General features: G+C 34.8%; 1 protein-coding gene and 1 non-coding gene across 11 annotated transcripts in view; both read left to right on the plus strand.

The window, feature by feature from the left end:
- LOC128579828 (translation initiation factor IF-2-like) overlaps window positions 1–15154 on the plus strand; it is a 237375-nt gene that overhangs the window by 48336 nt on the left and 173885 nt on the right. For 3 of the 10 annotated variants that reach the window (XM_053582004.1, XM_053582013.1, XM_053582005.1), the window contains 4 exons: window positions 4480–4545; window positions 7997–8175; window positions 8284–8324; window positions 9546–9582. The gene's annotated coding sequence lies outside the window, so the exon portion shown is untranslated. Of the gene's footprint in view, window positions 1–650; window positions 821–4479; window positions 4546–5046; window positions 6055–7996; window positions 8176–8283; window positions 8325–9545; window positions 9583–15154 lie in introns of those variants that run through there. The other 7 variants (XM_053582008.1, XM_053582006.1, XM_053582009.1 and 4 more) reach the window with 7 other exon arrangements.
- Window positions 8971–9037, plus strand: LOC128580389 (small nucleolar RNA SNORD109A). Its single transcript, XR_008378672.1, has one exon. It is a non-coding gene; the product is annotated as a small nucleolar RNA SNORD109A (small nucleolar RNA).

Raw genomic sequence — 15154 nt, forward strand, 5'->3', positions numbered from 1 at the left:
CCATAGCAGCATTAAATAAAACATGACATATGCACACAATAGGATGTTATTCAGAAGTAAAAAGGAATGAAGTACAATGCAGATAACAACATGAATGAATCTTGAAAATATTCTGCTAGGAAGAAAAGCTTATCACAAAATATTACATATGGTATTGAGTCCATTTATATAAAGTGTTTAGAATAGGACAATCTTTAAACATAAAAAAAATTTTTTTAAAGAAAATGCAAATCTAAAGGGGGATAAATGTATTTTTTTGAGCAAGGAAGTGAAAATGTTTTAAAATTAGATTATAGTGATAGCTATGCATCATGTAAACATATCAAAAATTATTGATGCTTTCATTGTAAAGGGTAGACATATGGTATATATCTTTTATGTCAATAAAATGTTTAAAAATATATAATTCAAACTTAATCATAAGAAAAATGGAATTACTATGTAAATGTCAGACAAAATAGGTTGTAGGATGAGTAAGAGAAAAAATGAGTCATTTCATCATGAACTCAATTCATCAAGATAACATGTTAATCCGAAAAGTGAATCACTATATATAAAGCAAAAGCTGAGATGATAAAATTTAAAAGAAATGACCTTTCCCAATTTAGTTAAAATTTTCAGCTCTCCTTTCTTTTCTTTTTTTTTTCCAGTTTTTTGCCAAGGTCAAGTTTGAACCTGCCACTTCCGGTATATGGGGCTGGCGCCCTACTCCTTTGAGCCACAGGTGCCGCCCTTTCTTACTCTTAATATATGATTGAACATTGAACATCAGTAAAGGTGTATATAAGATCACCATCAATAAACTTGACTTAATTAACATTTGTAGAACATGACACCAAACAATAGGAGGATACACATTATGTTCAAGTACTCCTGGAGCATTATTTTGTATATTTGTGTTTTCTCCCTTTATTGATAAAGTTAGGTAGTGGCTTGCCTATATAGTTAATATTTTAAATAAAAACAACAAAATTTTTCAATTATTAATTATATCCATTGGTTTTTAAAATACTCTTCTTCATTAATTCCTGCTTTGATTCTAATTTCATCACTTCTTACACTTTTCATTTTCTTTGTTTTGTTCATTTCTTAGTATTTTAAGATAAAAATTTAATCCTTTCATTTTTCTAATTTAATTTAATTTAGAGACAGAGTTTTGCTCTATTGCCTGGCCTAGAGCACAGTTTTGTCATTATAGCTCAACTGTAGCCTCCAACACCTGGGCTCAAGTGGTATTTGTGCCTCAGCCTAAGTAACTGGGACCACAGGTACACACCACCACACCTGGCTAATTTTTAAATTTTGTATAGAGACAGGGTCTCACTATTGTCCATGCTGTCTCAAATTTCCAGGCTAAAGCAATCCTCCCACCTTGGTCACCCAAGGTACCAGGTATGAGACACCATGCCTGGCCTTATTTTTAAAAATAATAAAAATGTTTAGTGTAATGAATTTTCCTCTGGAACTGATCTAAGTGCACATCATAGATTCTCATATATTATATTTTAATTGCCATATTTTTAACCATTTTTACAATTTTCAATAGATGCAGGGGGGTACATGTGGGGTTTTTTATTATTATGGTTTAAGATGAGGATATATGATTGGGTTATATTATTTGTGTTTGTAAGGTAAAGTCTGAAGTCTGAGTTGTAGTTTAGTCCTTCACCCAAGTAGCATGCCATATACCCTAAATTGTACCTGATAGAAGGAAACTTAAGCTCCCTGCCCCTTGCCCCATCCTCCTTCTTGAATTTAATTGTGTTTCTTCTTGTGTGGGCCTGTAGTTGTTGGTCTACTATTTTCAGATTAGTACCAATTACATGGAGATGCTTGCTTTTCCATTCTTGAGATACTTTATTTATGAGAATGTTCTCCAAATCCATCTAAGTAAATACAAAAGATGCAAAGTCTCCATCACAAAGATGTGGAAACAGCCCAAATTCCAATCAACCCATGAATGGATTAATAAACTGTCATATATATACACTATGGAAAATTATTCAGCCATACATGTGGTATTTTTGTACATAGATGGTTTGTATGTGTATAGGGGTGAAATCACAACTTTCAGTGCCCCCATCACCCAATGGTATACATTGTACCTAGTAGGTAATTTTTGGTCATTCAGCCCTGTCCCATCCTATACCACTCTGTATGATTATGTATAACCATTATTTAGTTCCCACTTATAAGTAAGTACCTGAAGTATTTGTTTTTCCATTCTAATCTAATCCAATTGGATTATGACTTCCAATTCTATCCAAGTTGCTACAAAAGATATATCCTTCTTTTTATGGCTGGGTAATATTTCATAGTATATAATACCACATTTTCTTTATCCACTGATTGACTGACGGACACTCAGATTGATTCCATTTCTTTACAATTGTGAACTGTGCTGCAATAGCATAGGAGTGCATATGTCTTTTTGATATAACTTGTTTTCCTTTGGGTACTCAGTAGTGAGATTGCTGGATTGAATAGTATGTCTATTTTTAGTTCTTTGAGGAATTTCCATACTGTTTTCCATAGAGGCTGTGTAATTTACATTCCAACCAACATCGTAAGGATGTTTCCTTTGTTACAGTATCAATGCCAACATCTATTTTTTATTTATTTATTTTTTTTTTGGCTTTTTAGTAATGCTCATTCTGACAGGGATAAAGTGGTATCTCATTGTTCTTTTAATTTGCATTTCCCTGATGATTATTGATGTGGAGCATTTTTTCATGTGTTTTTGGCCATTTGTATATCTTCTCATGGTTATATTTCAAAGAGTATGCATTTTCTGCATTTCCCCTTTACTCTGGAGTTAATCAGAAGTTTTAAAAATGTCTTGGAGGAGTCTTTTATTGTTAGTGAAGTCTATTTTTATTACACTGTGATCTGAAAGTGTAGCTTTTAATATTTATTTGAGTTACTAATTTTTCATTCAGACGTAATATATATGATCAATTTTTACGGCTATGCTATGGGCACTTGAGAAAAGCACATATTCTCCATTACATATCAAGTTCATTATATAGTCATAAATCTACCCTATTTTCATGTCTCTTAAATATATTTCTTTATTTTTGCCCACTTAATCATTCTTCTCATACTGGTGTATTATAATTTCCTATTGTGAGCTTATCATTTGTCATATATATCCTTATATCTAGTGTACTTTTTTATTCATAGTGTAGAATAAAAGGTAACAAGAGTATTCACCTAGCAAATACTAGGAGTTTCATAATAATGTGATAAGGCAAAGTTTTGTTCTTATTTACCCTATTTAAGAATCTTATTTGGAAAAGAAAAACTTTTTTCAGAATTGATTTTTTTAAATATAATTTGAAAATTTTCCAGCCTTATTTTTTTCAAAAATTTTCTGTCCTACTTACTTCCTATTTTCCTCCAGGACATGAATTAGACATATTTTAGACAAGTTAATGCAATTATAGTTCCTTGATTCTCTTTCTTGTTTTCTAGGTGTTTGGACTTTGTTTCTTTCTTTTTTTTTAAATTTGTGCTTCAGCTTGGATCATTCTTTTAGTTTATCTTCAAGGTCTCTGATATTTTTTCAGAGGTACCTATTTCATTATTAAATCCATCTAATACCTTTTGTTTAACAATCTTATTGAGGTCTACTTTAAATGCCATAAAATTTACACACAAATTATACAAATCTATTATTATTATTATTATTATTATTATTATTATTGCAGTTTTTGGCCAGGACTGGGTTTGAACCCACCACCTCTGGCATATGGGACCTGTGCCCTACTCCTTTGAGCCACAGGCACTGCCCACAAGTCAATGATTTTTTTAGTAAATGTATAACATTGCACTTCCATCACCACAATCCACTTTTAGAACATTTTTATTATCCCTAAAAGTTTCCTCACACCTATTTATAATTAATACATATTTTGTTCCTAAATCCCAAGTAACTATTAACTAGCTTTCTGTCTCTATAGAATTTGCTTTATCCAGAAATTTTATATAAATGGAATCATACCATATGTAGTTTTCTGTTTGTTTCTTTCACTTAGCATAATGTTTTTGAAGTTTGTCCATGTTACAAGCATGTATCGGTTCATCTAATGTATTTTTGGTTAAAGATATTTTACTTTCTCAAGTTCCCATTTGGTTCATTTTTATAATTTCTATTTTCCCTATGAAATCTACCACCTATTAACATTTTCTTGCCATCATCTTCTAAGAGTTGTTTATAATAGATTTTAAATTATTTTCTCTACTCTTTCTAAAATATGGGTCATCTGCCTGTTGGTATATAACAGGGGTCCTCAAACTACGGCCCATGGGCCACATGTGGTCCGCTGAGGACATTTATCTGGCCCACCAGGTGTTTTTGCTGCCATTGCCTGTCCTGTTTAGTAGCCGACTCATCCCCAGCCCACAGTGTGCATGTGTGGAAAGTGCACTGCACTTTCTGACTCCCCTCCTTCTCTGTCTCTCCACTCCTCCTCTCAGTCTCCAGTGTGATTGGATGAGTCACGAGCTTGCCTGTGCAGAGACTGCTGCTGCCCAAGGACTGAGGTAAGAACAAGTTAGGATTTATTTTGTTTTTTTTAATTAGGAGTTCTATTTTTTTTTTTTTTTTTTGCAGTTAGTATGGCCTTTCTTTGCAGCTAAGAGGGGGCTTTTTTTTCTGAAGTTAGGAGGTCTTTTTTCTTTTTGCAGACGGGGGTGCCTTTTTTTGAAGTTAGGAGAGCCTTTTTTTTAAAGTTGGTTAGTTGTTTGGGGGTGGTTTCTAGGGGGTGTTGCATCACAGTAATAATGCAAATAGTTAGCACTCAGTGCTAATGCAAATTGTCAGTGCTTGGAGTTAATGCAAATGGTCAGTGCTCAGAGGTAATGCAAATAGTCAGCGCTCGGTGGTAATGATAATTGTAAGTGTTAATGCAAATGGTCAGCACTCAGTATTAATTCAAATTGTCAGCAGTCAGTGTTTTCACAAATGGCCAGCAGTCAGTGTTAATGCAAATGGTCAGTGCTCAGTGTTAGCACATGGGGGCCCCAAACTGGTAATCTGCCTAGGGCCCCAAGGGAACTTAATCTGGCTCCGCAGAAAGCCGAGGAGTAGGAAACCCAATTTAATTGACAGTAAGTGCATTTATATTCTGACTGCTGTTCAGTTGTGTATGATGTTGTATGTTGTGTGCTGTGTAAGCCCCAGTTCACACTGTTGCGATCTCTGAGCAGTGCGAGTTCAGCCATATGCTTGTATGGCTAAACTTGCATTAAATTTGGAAGAAAAAAAGGCATATGTGCCTTCTTTTTTGCTGCAGTGGAATCTGATCCCATGGGTCTTCTCAACCATGCAATCAGATTCCTGTGAGAGTTCACAGATCGCAGTGTGGTTCACACAGGGTAGTGTGAACTGGCAAGGTGGTGGAGGGATCAGCTCTGTAATTGTGCCAGTTTCTGCACCGCACCAGTGTGAGCCTGAGGTAAAAGCGGACTTCCACCTATATTGGCACTGGTGAGGCTGAAATGATGTGGACTGGCAAGGTGGCATTGATGGACACTGATCAGACTGCATTGATGGGCAGGGCAGTCTATATGTCTCTGTGTGGGCAAAGTTATTGCTGATATATTGTTGTTGTAGTGCTGTATATATATATGTATGTATATATTTTACTAATAGCAATTTGGAATCCCTAGGAAACAATGATATCAAGAAAGAGAAAAATTGAGTCAGAGTATAGGATATTCAAAGAACAGTGGACTTATGATTACTTTTTCATGTAGTGCAAGGAAAGAGCTGTGTGTTTGATATGCCAGAATATAGTGTCTGTGTTCAAAGAATACAATTTGCGTCAACACTATCAAACTCAACATAAAAATAAATATGATTGTTTGGTCAGAGAAGTGAGAAAAGATAAAATATTGAAACTGAAAAATACACTGACAACTCCGCAAAATATTTCTGTGATGCAGAAGCAGCTAAATATTTCATCACTGTGAGCAAGTTTTCAAGTTGCCAAGCTAATAGCATGCACTGGCAGACCATTCGTGGAGGTAGAATTTGTTAAAGAATGCCTTCTTTCTGTTGCCAAAGAGATGTGTCCAGAGAAGGCCAATTTATTTAGTACAGTGAGTCTTTCAGGACCTATAATTACATGAAGGATTGAAGAAATGGGAGAGAATTTGCATCAGCATTTGCAAAACTCCGCAAAAAAACTTTCCTATTTTTCCTTGGCACTCAATAAAAGTAATGATGTTCGTGATTCTGCACAACTTCTAATTTTTATTCATGGGACAAATGACTATTTTGAAATCACAGAAGAACTTGCTGCACTGCAAAGCATCAAAGGAACAACTACAGGAGAGGATATCTATGAAAAGTTTTGCCAAATTGTGAATGGTTTGGAGCTGGACTGGGCAAAACTAGCCAGTGTGACAACTGATGGTGCTCCTAGCATGGTGGGGTCTAAGAAAGGAGTAATTGCTCACATTAACTAAGAGATGGACAAATATAACCATTCCCATCCAATAGCCATACATTGACTCATCCACCAACAAGCACTGTGTAGTAAATCACTGAAGTGGGACTCTGTTATGAAAATTGTGGTATCTTGTGTTAACTTCATTAGCGCTAATGCACTAAACCACAAACAATTTCAGGAATTTCTGTCTGAGCTAAATGTTGCCTATGAAAATGTTCTGTACCACACAGAAGTCTGTTGGCTGAGTCGAGGGAGAGTTTTGAAATATTTCTTTTTTTTTTTTTATAATTTTTATTTATTTATTTACTTGTATTTCTTTTCTTTCTTTCTTTCTTTTTTTTTTTTTTTTTGTGGTTTTTGGCCGGGGCTGGGTTTGAACCTGCCACCTCCGGCATATGGGACCGGCGCCCTACTCCTTGAGCCACAGGCGCCGCCCAAGTTTTGAAATATTTCTATGACTTACTACAGCAGATTATAGCTTTTTTGCTTTCAAAAAACAAAGAAGTACCAGAGTTCAATGATGCAGAATGGAAATGGCACCTTGCCTTTCTGACAGATTTAACAGAGCTACTCCATAGTTTCAATGTGCAACTTCAAGGAAAGGGGAAGTGCATCTGTGATATGCAATCACATGGGAAAGCATTTGAAGTAAAATTAGGCCTCCTCATCAAACAAGTGAAGGAGGAAAATTTCTGCCATCTCCCCACAACTCAAAATCTGTTAGCAGAAAAACCACTGGTTGCATTCCCAAACAAAACATGTGTGGATTCACTGGAAAAGTTGCAAAAGGAGTTCCAAATTAGATTTAAAGAGTTTCATCTCCGTGAACAGGACATACAGCTTTTCTGTAACCCATTTTCTATTGACATTGAAAATGTGGATACAATTTACCAAATGGAACTGGCTGAACTGCAGAATTGTGACTCTCTGAAAGACACATTCAAGTCAAGCAGCCTGCTTAATTTCTATGCATCTCTCCCCTCTGTGACATATCCTAATCTCAGGAACCATGCACTCAAAATGGCAACCATCTTTGGCAGTACTTATATCTGTGAACAGACTTTTTCCAGAATGAAACATCTGAAATCTCCAACCACATCTAGACTAACGGATGCACACTTGCATCACTTGTTACAACTAGCAGTGACAAATATGGAACCAGACATTGACCATCTCATTAGCCAAAAGCAGGCCCATAGTTCCCATTGTAATACTGGTAAGTTTGTTGATTTAACTTTACTTGTTCTTCATTTTAAATATTGTATTTGTTCCCATTTTGTTTTTTTACTTCAGAATAAGATATGTGCAGTGTGCATAGGAATTTGTTCATAGTTTTTTTTTTTTTTAACTATAGTCCGGCCCTGCAACAGTCTGAGGGACAGTAAACTGGCCCCCTGTTTAAAAGTTTGAGGACCCCTGTTTTAAATGATAAAATCCAAGTTCAGAGTGAAGTTCTGATTTTTTGTTCCTAGCATGTTGAGTAATACATCAACATTGACAACTGTCCCACTGTTTATCCCTTCATGTATTTGCTTCAGACAGAAGGGTTCTGGGAAGCTTCTGGAGTTGCCATGACAGCCAGCTTCACTAAAGTCAAGTCAAATGTCTGCCTATGCTGCTATCTGCTACGAGCTGAATGCAGGTGATAAATTGTTAGGAGCACCAATAACTACTTATTTATTGGTAGTGGACTTTACTGAATCAAGGATGAGTACAGGTACGTGAGATGATAAATAATTACAAGGAAACCAATGTTGTGCTTTATTTATAATTAATTTGGTGCATTCCCGGTCTAATTTATTTTTTGTATGGTATTTCGCTACAGGTTAAAAGCAAGAATAAGTCACCGTACTTCAGGGAAGAGAGGTGAGCAACTATTTTGTACTTTTTTAATTTGTCTCTGTGGCCAGTGAAGTCAGGACTTCAATGTCTATGTGTTCATTACTTCAGAAGATTAAAGGAGATTATTTTATGATGGATATATTTCTCCTGGATGTTTCTACTCAGTTTTGTTTCTTCCTTTTGTAATCAAAATCTTTTTGAAGTAAACTAAATAATTTTAAAGAATCACTGACATATTTCTTTTTTTCACCATTTTGTGTTGAATGAAAATAATCTTGTAGTGAAATTCAAGTGTGATACATATAGATTTTTTTTAATCAGTATCTGGCACATTTGGAACATAGATCTTTCTGTCCATATTTGTGCTATAATTATGCCATATATTATTTGCTACATAATATATTATATTATATTGCTACATCACTTATTCTTTAAATTTTTGGTTGACTTAAAACTGTTTGTTTATTTTCCCAATAGATTTTATCTAATTTTATTAGAACAATCCAAGGTTCTATGTTTTGTCATGCTACATATATGAGAGTTCCATTATTTAAATAATAAAAAAAATTCTATTGTATATTTACTTTTCTTCATTCACAATGTTTTACATTAATCTGCACAGAATAAGCCTGGCTAGGGAAATGCTTGTTTGTTAGGAGGGTTCTTGCCTGGATCGATGATGAGCAAAATTGTCTGAGGACGCTGAGGGACTCATTCCAGATGTCAATCTGAGGTCCAGATGAAGGGCCCTCTAATAGGACAAATAAGACTCTCAGAGCCTGGCTTATTTGGTGAAACCTCAGTGACAGCATAATACCACTGGGAGGATGCCTGTTCCTTCTTTCAGAATAAGGCATTAGCATCCTACTTTATGAAGTAGTGTATACCTTTAAAATTCAGTGATCCAAGACTTTCTTAGTTTTGTTCACTTTGAACAGAGAATTGTAGCTAGATACTTATATATTTGGATTTTGTGCCTAACACACAAGGAAATTAAAAAGATTGCATTAGGAAATGATCAAACAACTGTGACGTGTACTGAAAATCTCATTGGTATTGTGTTAACACCACCACTGAGGGAATATTGCATGCCTATATTAAATAACAAGAATAGAACCTGTCTAACAAAGCAATTTTACTGCTTTGGTGGTTTTTTTCATTTGTTTTTTGTTTTTAATGTTGAGTATTTCTAAGATTTTGTCTTTTCTTTTTTTTTTTTTTTCCTGTTGTGTTTTACTGTGATAGAAAGGCTGGAATCTGCTCCTTCACTTCAGAGGATGGGGTGAGTAGCCAAACTAGTAACTTTTTAAATTCATATGTTAGGGGCTCTTTTCCAGGTCCATAAGTCTCTGTGTTCATCTTTTCAGAGGCTTATTTGAGAATATTTTCATGACATGTCTTTTTCCTCATTGAGACCATCCAAATTACCTACGTTATTAAATCTTAAGATTTATTTTTTATTTTAATTCTTTTCTGCCTTTATAGAAAAATGTAGAATTTAGAGGGAATTTTTGGCAACTTCATATTGGTTCAAAAAATTACTATAGTGAAGTATAATCATACCAAAATAGTATCAGATTTTCCTGATCTGTTTTATTATTGGGGTTTCAGAATAGAGACTTCTTATTCTTAAGGTTTTGTGGTCATACTACTTCACAGTTCTGCTTCTAATTTAATTGTTGAGATTGACTTGTGTTCATTTTTTCTCATTTTTGCAATATGAAAAGTTATATATGGAATTTTGTTTTAAAATGTAATAGCAATATTTTTAAATTTCATTTTACCAGAGGTAAAATATTGAATCATTTACCCTATTACAGGGGCTAACTTTCTATCTTAATGCAAATATCTATCAACACATCTATCTTTATACCTATGATTTATCTATCATAAAAAAATTTATTTTGTCATAATGGAGATATTGATTTGACATACCACATTTTGGTAATATTATATGTTTGCAATCTCCTGAGTTTCTACAGGTCCTAAGGTCTCCATGTCAAAAACTATAGATGTCCTATCAGTGGATGTGAAGGGCAACATATTTTTTTTTCATTTATTATTTTCAGAATAATGGTGTTAATGTTTTTGCTATTGCAAGATACTGTGCATTTATAATCATTATATACCAGTGCACTCTGTATATGGTTAAAGTCTTTATACCCTCATGCTTCTGTTTCTGTAGAAATTATCCCTAAAAAGGGAAATGCTTCCAAGTCAGGTCCATGCAATTTCCTTTAATGAGATATAGACAAATCACCACCCAAATACTCAGGTTGCCATAATTTCACTAATGTATTAGAATGTTGAGGTAAAGTTATCTATGTTTTATAGATAGAGCACTAAAACACTATGTTTTATCGATAAGGCACTAAAATAACATTGTATTATTTAAGATATCATCGAACCATATATTCATGGTTAACATTATTAAAATAGATTATAGTTAATATAATAAAAATTGGCAGTTTTTTATAAACATATGCCATAACAGTAGAATTTATTATTGATAGTCATACTAGAATAGTCTTTTATTTTCTAACACTTAAAAACTCCTAATTGAAAAGCAAAATTTAAGTACAAAAGAGTCAGATTTTCTGAAAGAACCATTGCCTGGATAAATTATAGCAGTTTCAATTTTTAGTTACAACAGTAATTTTATATTCACAAATTAATACTTTATAAATGAAAAATTGAATTTGTGACAGTCAATGCAAGAATGACAATGAAAAGACAAAACTGAATGTGCTGATAAAGTTGTATTAACATGAAGAAATTGATCAGGATAGCTTCCATAGTACAAATTTGGAGAAATTATCAGAACAATTCTCTGAAATACTCTTTTACCAATTTTAACATTATACTAGGAATTTTTTTTTTTTTTTTTTTTTTTTTTTGAGACACAGTCTCACTTTGTTCTCCTCAGCAGAATGCCATGGTATCCCGGTACATTCTGTATATGGTTAGAGTCACATTAACAACATAGCTCCTGGTTCTGTAGTGAGCCCACTGAACAAGCATTCCACATAAACATAGCAGGCTCAAGTTTTTGTGCCAATATCTCATGATTATCTATGTCAGCAATTTCTAAGTATATAGTTTGTATGAAAACAGATCCAATGTCATTTTCCTCCACTAGCCTGTGTGTATGATAAATTGATCATTTATTTATTTACTTACTAAAAAAACGATCATCAGACTAAGAGTGTGGTTAAGTGGGCATAACAGAATAGAGATTGAAGTGCAAGTTTATGTTAATAATGCTTTTGGTTTGGATAAGCACACCTAGGAAAAAATTTGAAAAACACATATGGCAGAAAAACTTTGATGTGACTCATTTATCCAAAAGATTTAGCTAATTTTTTGTGGAATAGAAATATGGGTGGTTGTGCCAGAAAAGAAAAGTCAAAAGTTTTTTTAAAAATATATTAATGTGAAAAGAAAATTAAAGAAGGAAGTAAACTATCAGTACTGATGGAGTCAAAATACAGGGCTGTATTTATTAATGCACTCAATAGATGGACACTGGGCAGTAATATTTTCCCAATATGGGTAAAAACTACTCTTCAAAGTTGCCATATTGCCATATTTAAGAAATTAAAGCTGAAAGTAAATTCAGTATTCTTAATGCAAATATTAAGAGCAACTCTATAGGAAAGTAACCCAGAGTAATAGAAGTGTTAATTTGTCAAGAGCTGCCTTACAAAGATCAATTATAAATATAATTATCTGAACATTCTGAGGGTATTTTCAGATATCAGTCAGTCCAGCCAAATGTCCATTAAGAGAAGAGAGGAATTTCAGAATTGGGTCAATGGGTTAACCTCCTCAGTTATCTCACAATGTTCTTATGTACATACCTTTCTTTTCTCTCACCAAATTGCATTATCATCATAGCTTCATTAGGCAGACTTCATTCTTTTTTTTTTTTTGTTAAATCATAGCTGTGTACATTAGTGCAATCAAGGGCTACAATGTGCTGGTTTCATATACAATCTGAAATATTCTCATCAAATTGTTCAACATAGCTTTCATGGCATTTTCTTAGTTATTGTACGTAGACATTTATATTCTGTCTTTAGTAAGTTTCGCCTGTACCCATTCTAAGATGCACCCAAAGTGTGGCCCTACCCATCCCCCCTCCCTTCACCGTAACCTCCCCCCTCCCTTCCCCTTCCTTGGCCCTTTCCTCATAGTCTTCTGCTATAGTTGGGTTATAGCCTTCATGTGAAGGCTATACTTTAGCTTCATAGTAGGGCTGAGTACATTGGATACATTGTCTTCCATTCCTGAGATACTTTGCTAAGAAGAATATGTTCCAGCTCCATCCATGTAAACATGAAAGAGGTAAAGTCTCCATCTTTCTTTAAGGCTGCATAATATTCCATGGTATACATGTACCACAATTTGCTAGTCCATTCGTGGGTCGATGGGCACTTGGGCTTCTTCCATGACTTAGCAATTATGAATTGGGCTGCAATAAACATTCTGGTACAGATGTCTTTGTTATGTTGTGATTTTTGGTCTTCTGGGTATAAACCTAATAAAGGAATTATAGGATCGAATGGCAGGTCTATTTTTAGGTCTCTAAGTATTCTCCAAACATCCTTCCAGAAGGAACATATTAGTGTGCATTCCCACCAGCAGTGTGGAAGTGTAACCTTTTCTCCACATCCACACCAACATCTCTGGTTTGGGGATTTTGTTATGTGGCCTACTCTTACTGGGGTTAGGTGATATCTCAAAGTAGTTTTGATTTGCATTTCTCTGATGATTAAGGATGGTGAGCTTTTTTTCTTGTGTTTGTAGATCGTGCATCTGTCTTCTTTAGAGAAGTTTCTCTTCAAGTCCCTTGCCCACCCTGAGATGGGATCATGTGTATTTTCTTGCTAATATGTTTGGGTTCTCTGTGGATTCTGGTTATTAGACCTTTATCGGAGGTATAACCTGCAAATATTTTCTCCCGTTCTGAGGGCTGTCTGCTTGCTATACTCACTATGTTCTTGGCTGTGCAGAAGCTTTTTAGTTTGATCAGGTCCCAGTAGTGTATTTTTGATACTGCTTCAATTGCCTGGGGAGTCCTCCTCATAAAATATTCACCAAGGCCGATTCCTCCAAGAGTTTTCCCTGCACTTTCCTCAAGTATTTTTATAGTTTTATGTCTTAAGTTTAAATCTTTTATCCAGTGAGAGTCTATCTTAGTTAATGGTGAAAGGTGTGGGTCCAGTTTCAATTTTCTACAGGTTGCCAGCCAGTTCACCCAGCACCATTTGTTAAATAGGGAATCTTTTCCCCACTGAATGTTTTTAATTGGCTTGTCAAAGATCAAATAATGGTAAGTAGCTGGATCCATCTCTTGGTTCTCTATTCTGTTCCAGACATCTATTTCTCTGTTTTTGTGCCAATACCATGCTGTTTTGATCACTATCGATTTATAGTACAGTCTCAGGTCTGGTAGCATGATTCCTCCTGCTGTGTGTTTATTGCTGAGTAATGTTTTGGCTATTCGAGGGTTTTTATGATTCCATATAAAATGAAGTATTATTTTTTTTGAGATCTTTAAAATATGACAATGGAGCTTTAATAGGAATTGCATTAAAATTATATATTGCTTTGGGTAGTATAGACATTTTAACAATGTTGATTCTTCCCAGCCATGAGCATGGTATGTTTTTCCATTTGTTAACATCTTCAGCTATTTCTTTTCTTAAAGTTTCATAGTTCTCTTTGTAGAGATCTTTCACGTCCTTTGTTAGGTATACTCCCAAATATTTCATCTTCTTTGGCACTACTGTGAAGGGAATAGAGTTCTTGACGGTTTTTTCGGCTTGGCTATTGTTGGTATATATAAAGGCTACAGATTTATGGGTGTTGATTTTGTATCCTGAGACATTGCTATATTCCTTGATCACTTCTAAAAGTTTTGTAGTAGAATCCCTAGTGTTTTCCAGATATACGATCATATCATCTGTGAAGAGTGAAAGTTTGATCTCTTCTGATTACCATTGATCGCCTTTTCTTCCCTAATTGCAATGGCTAAAACTTCCATTAGAATGTTAAAGAGCAATGGAGACAATGGGCAACCTTGCCTTTTTTATTCTTGCTGATTTGCTAGAGTTCTGTGTAGATTCTGGTTACTAACCCTTTATCATATGTGTAGCTTGAGAATATTTTCTCCCATTCTGTAGGTTATCTATTTGCTCTGTTAATTATTTCCTTGCCTGTACAGAACTTTTTAATTTAAACAAGCTCCATTCATTTATTTTTGTTGTTGCTATAATTGCCACTGGCTTCTTATTCATAAATTCTTTCTCTAGGCTAATATCTGTAAGAGGTTTTTCAACATTTTCTTCTAGAATTCTTTATTTTTTTTCTTTTTTTGCAGTTTTGGCTGGGGCTGGATTTGAACCCGCCACCTCCAGCATATGGGGTCAGCACCCTACTCCTTTGAGCCACAGGTGCCGCTCTTCTTCTAGAATTTTCAGTTTCATGTCATAGACTTAAGAGTGTTATCCCTGGCATGAAGCCCACTTGGTCATGTGGGGTTTGTATGTGCTTTTAAATTCAGTTGGCTAGTATTTTATTGAGGAGTTTTGCATCTATTCCTTTTTTTTGAGACAGAGTCTCATTATGTCACCCTCGGTAGAGTGCCATGTCATCACAGTTCACAGCAATCTCCAACTAGTGGGCTTAAGCGATTCTCTTGCCTCAGCCTCCTGAGTAGCTGGGATTACAGGAACCTGCCACAATGCCCAGCTATTTTTTGGTTGCAGTTGTCATTATTACTTAGCAGGCCTGGGCCAGGCTCGAACCTGCTACCGTCAGCGTATGTGGTCAGCGCCCTACTCACTGAG

This window comes from Nycticebus coucang, chromosome 2 (genome assembly GCF_027406575.1).
Source record: "Nycticebus coucang isolate mNycCou1 chromosome 2, mNycCou1.pri, whole genome shotgun sequence".
Taxonomy (NCBI): Eukaryota; Metazoa; Chordata; class Mammalia; order Primates; family Lorisidae; genus Nycticebus; species Nycticebus coucang.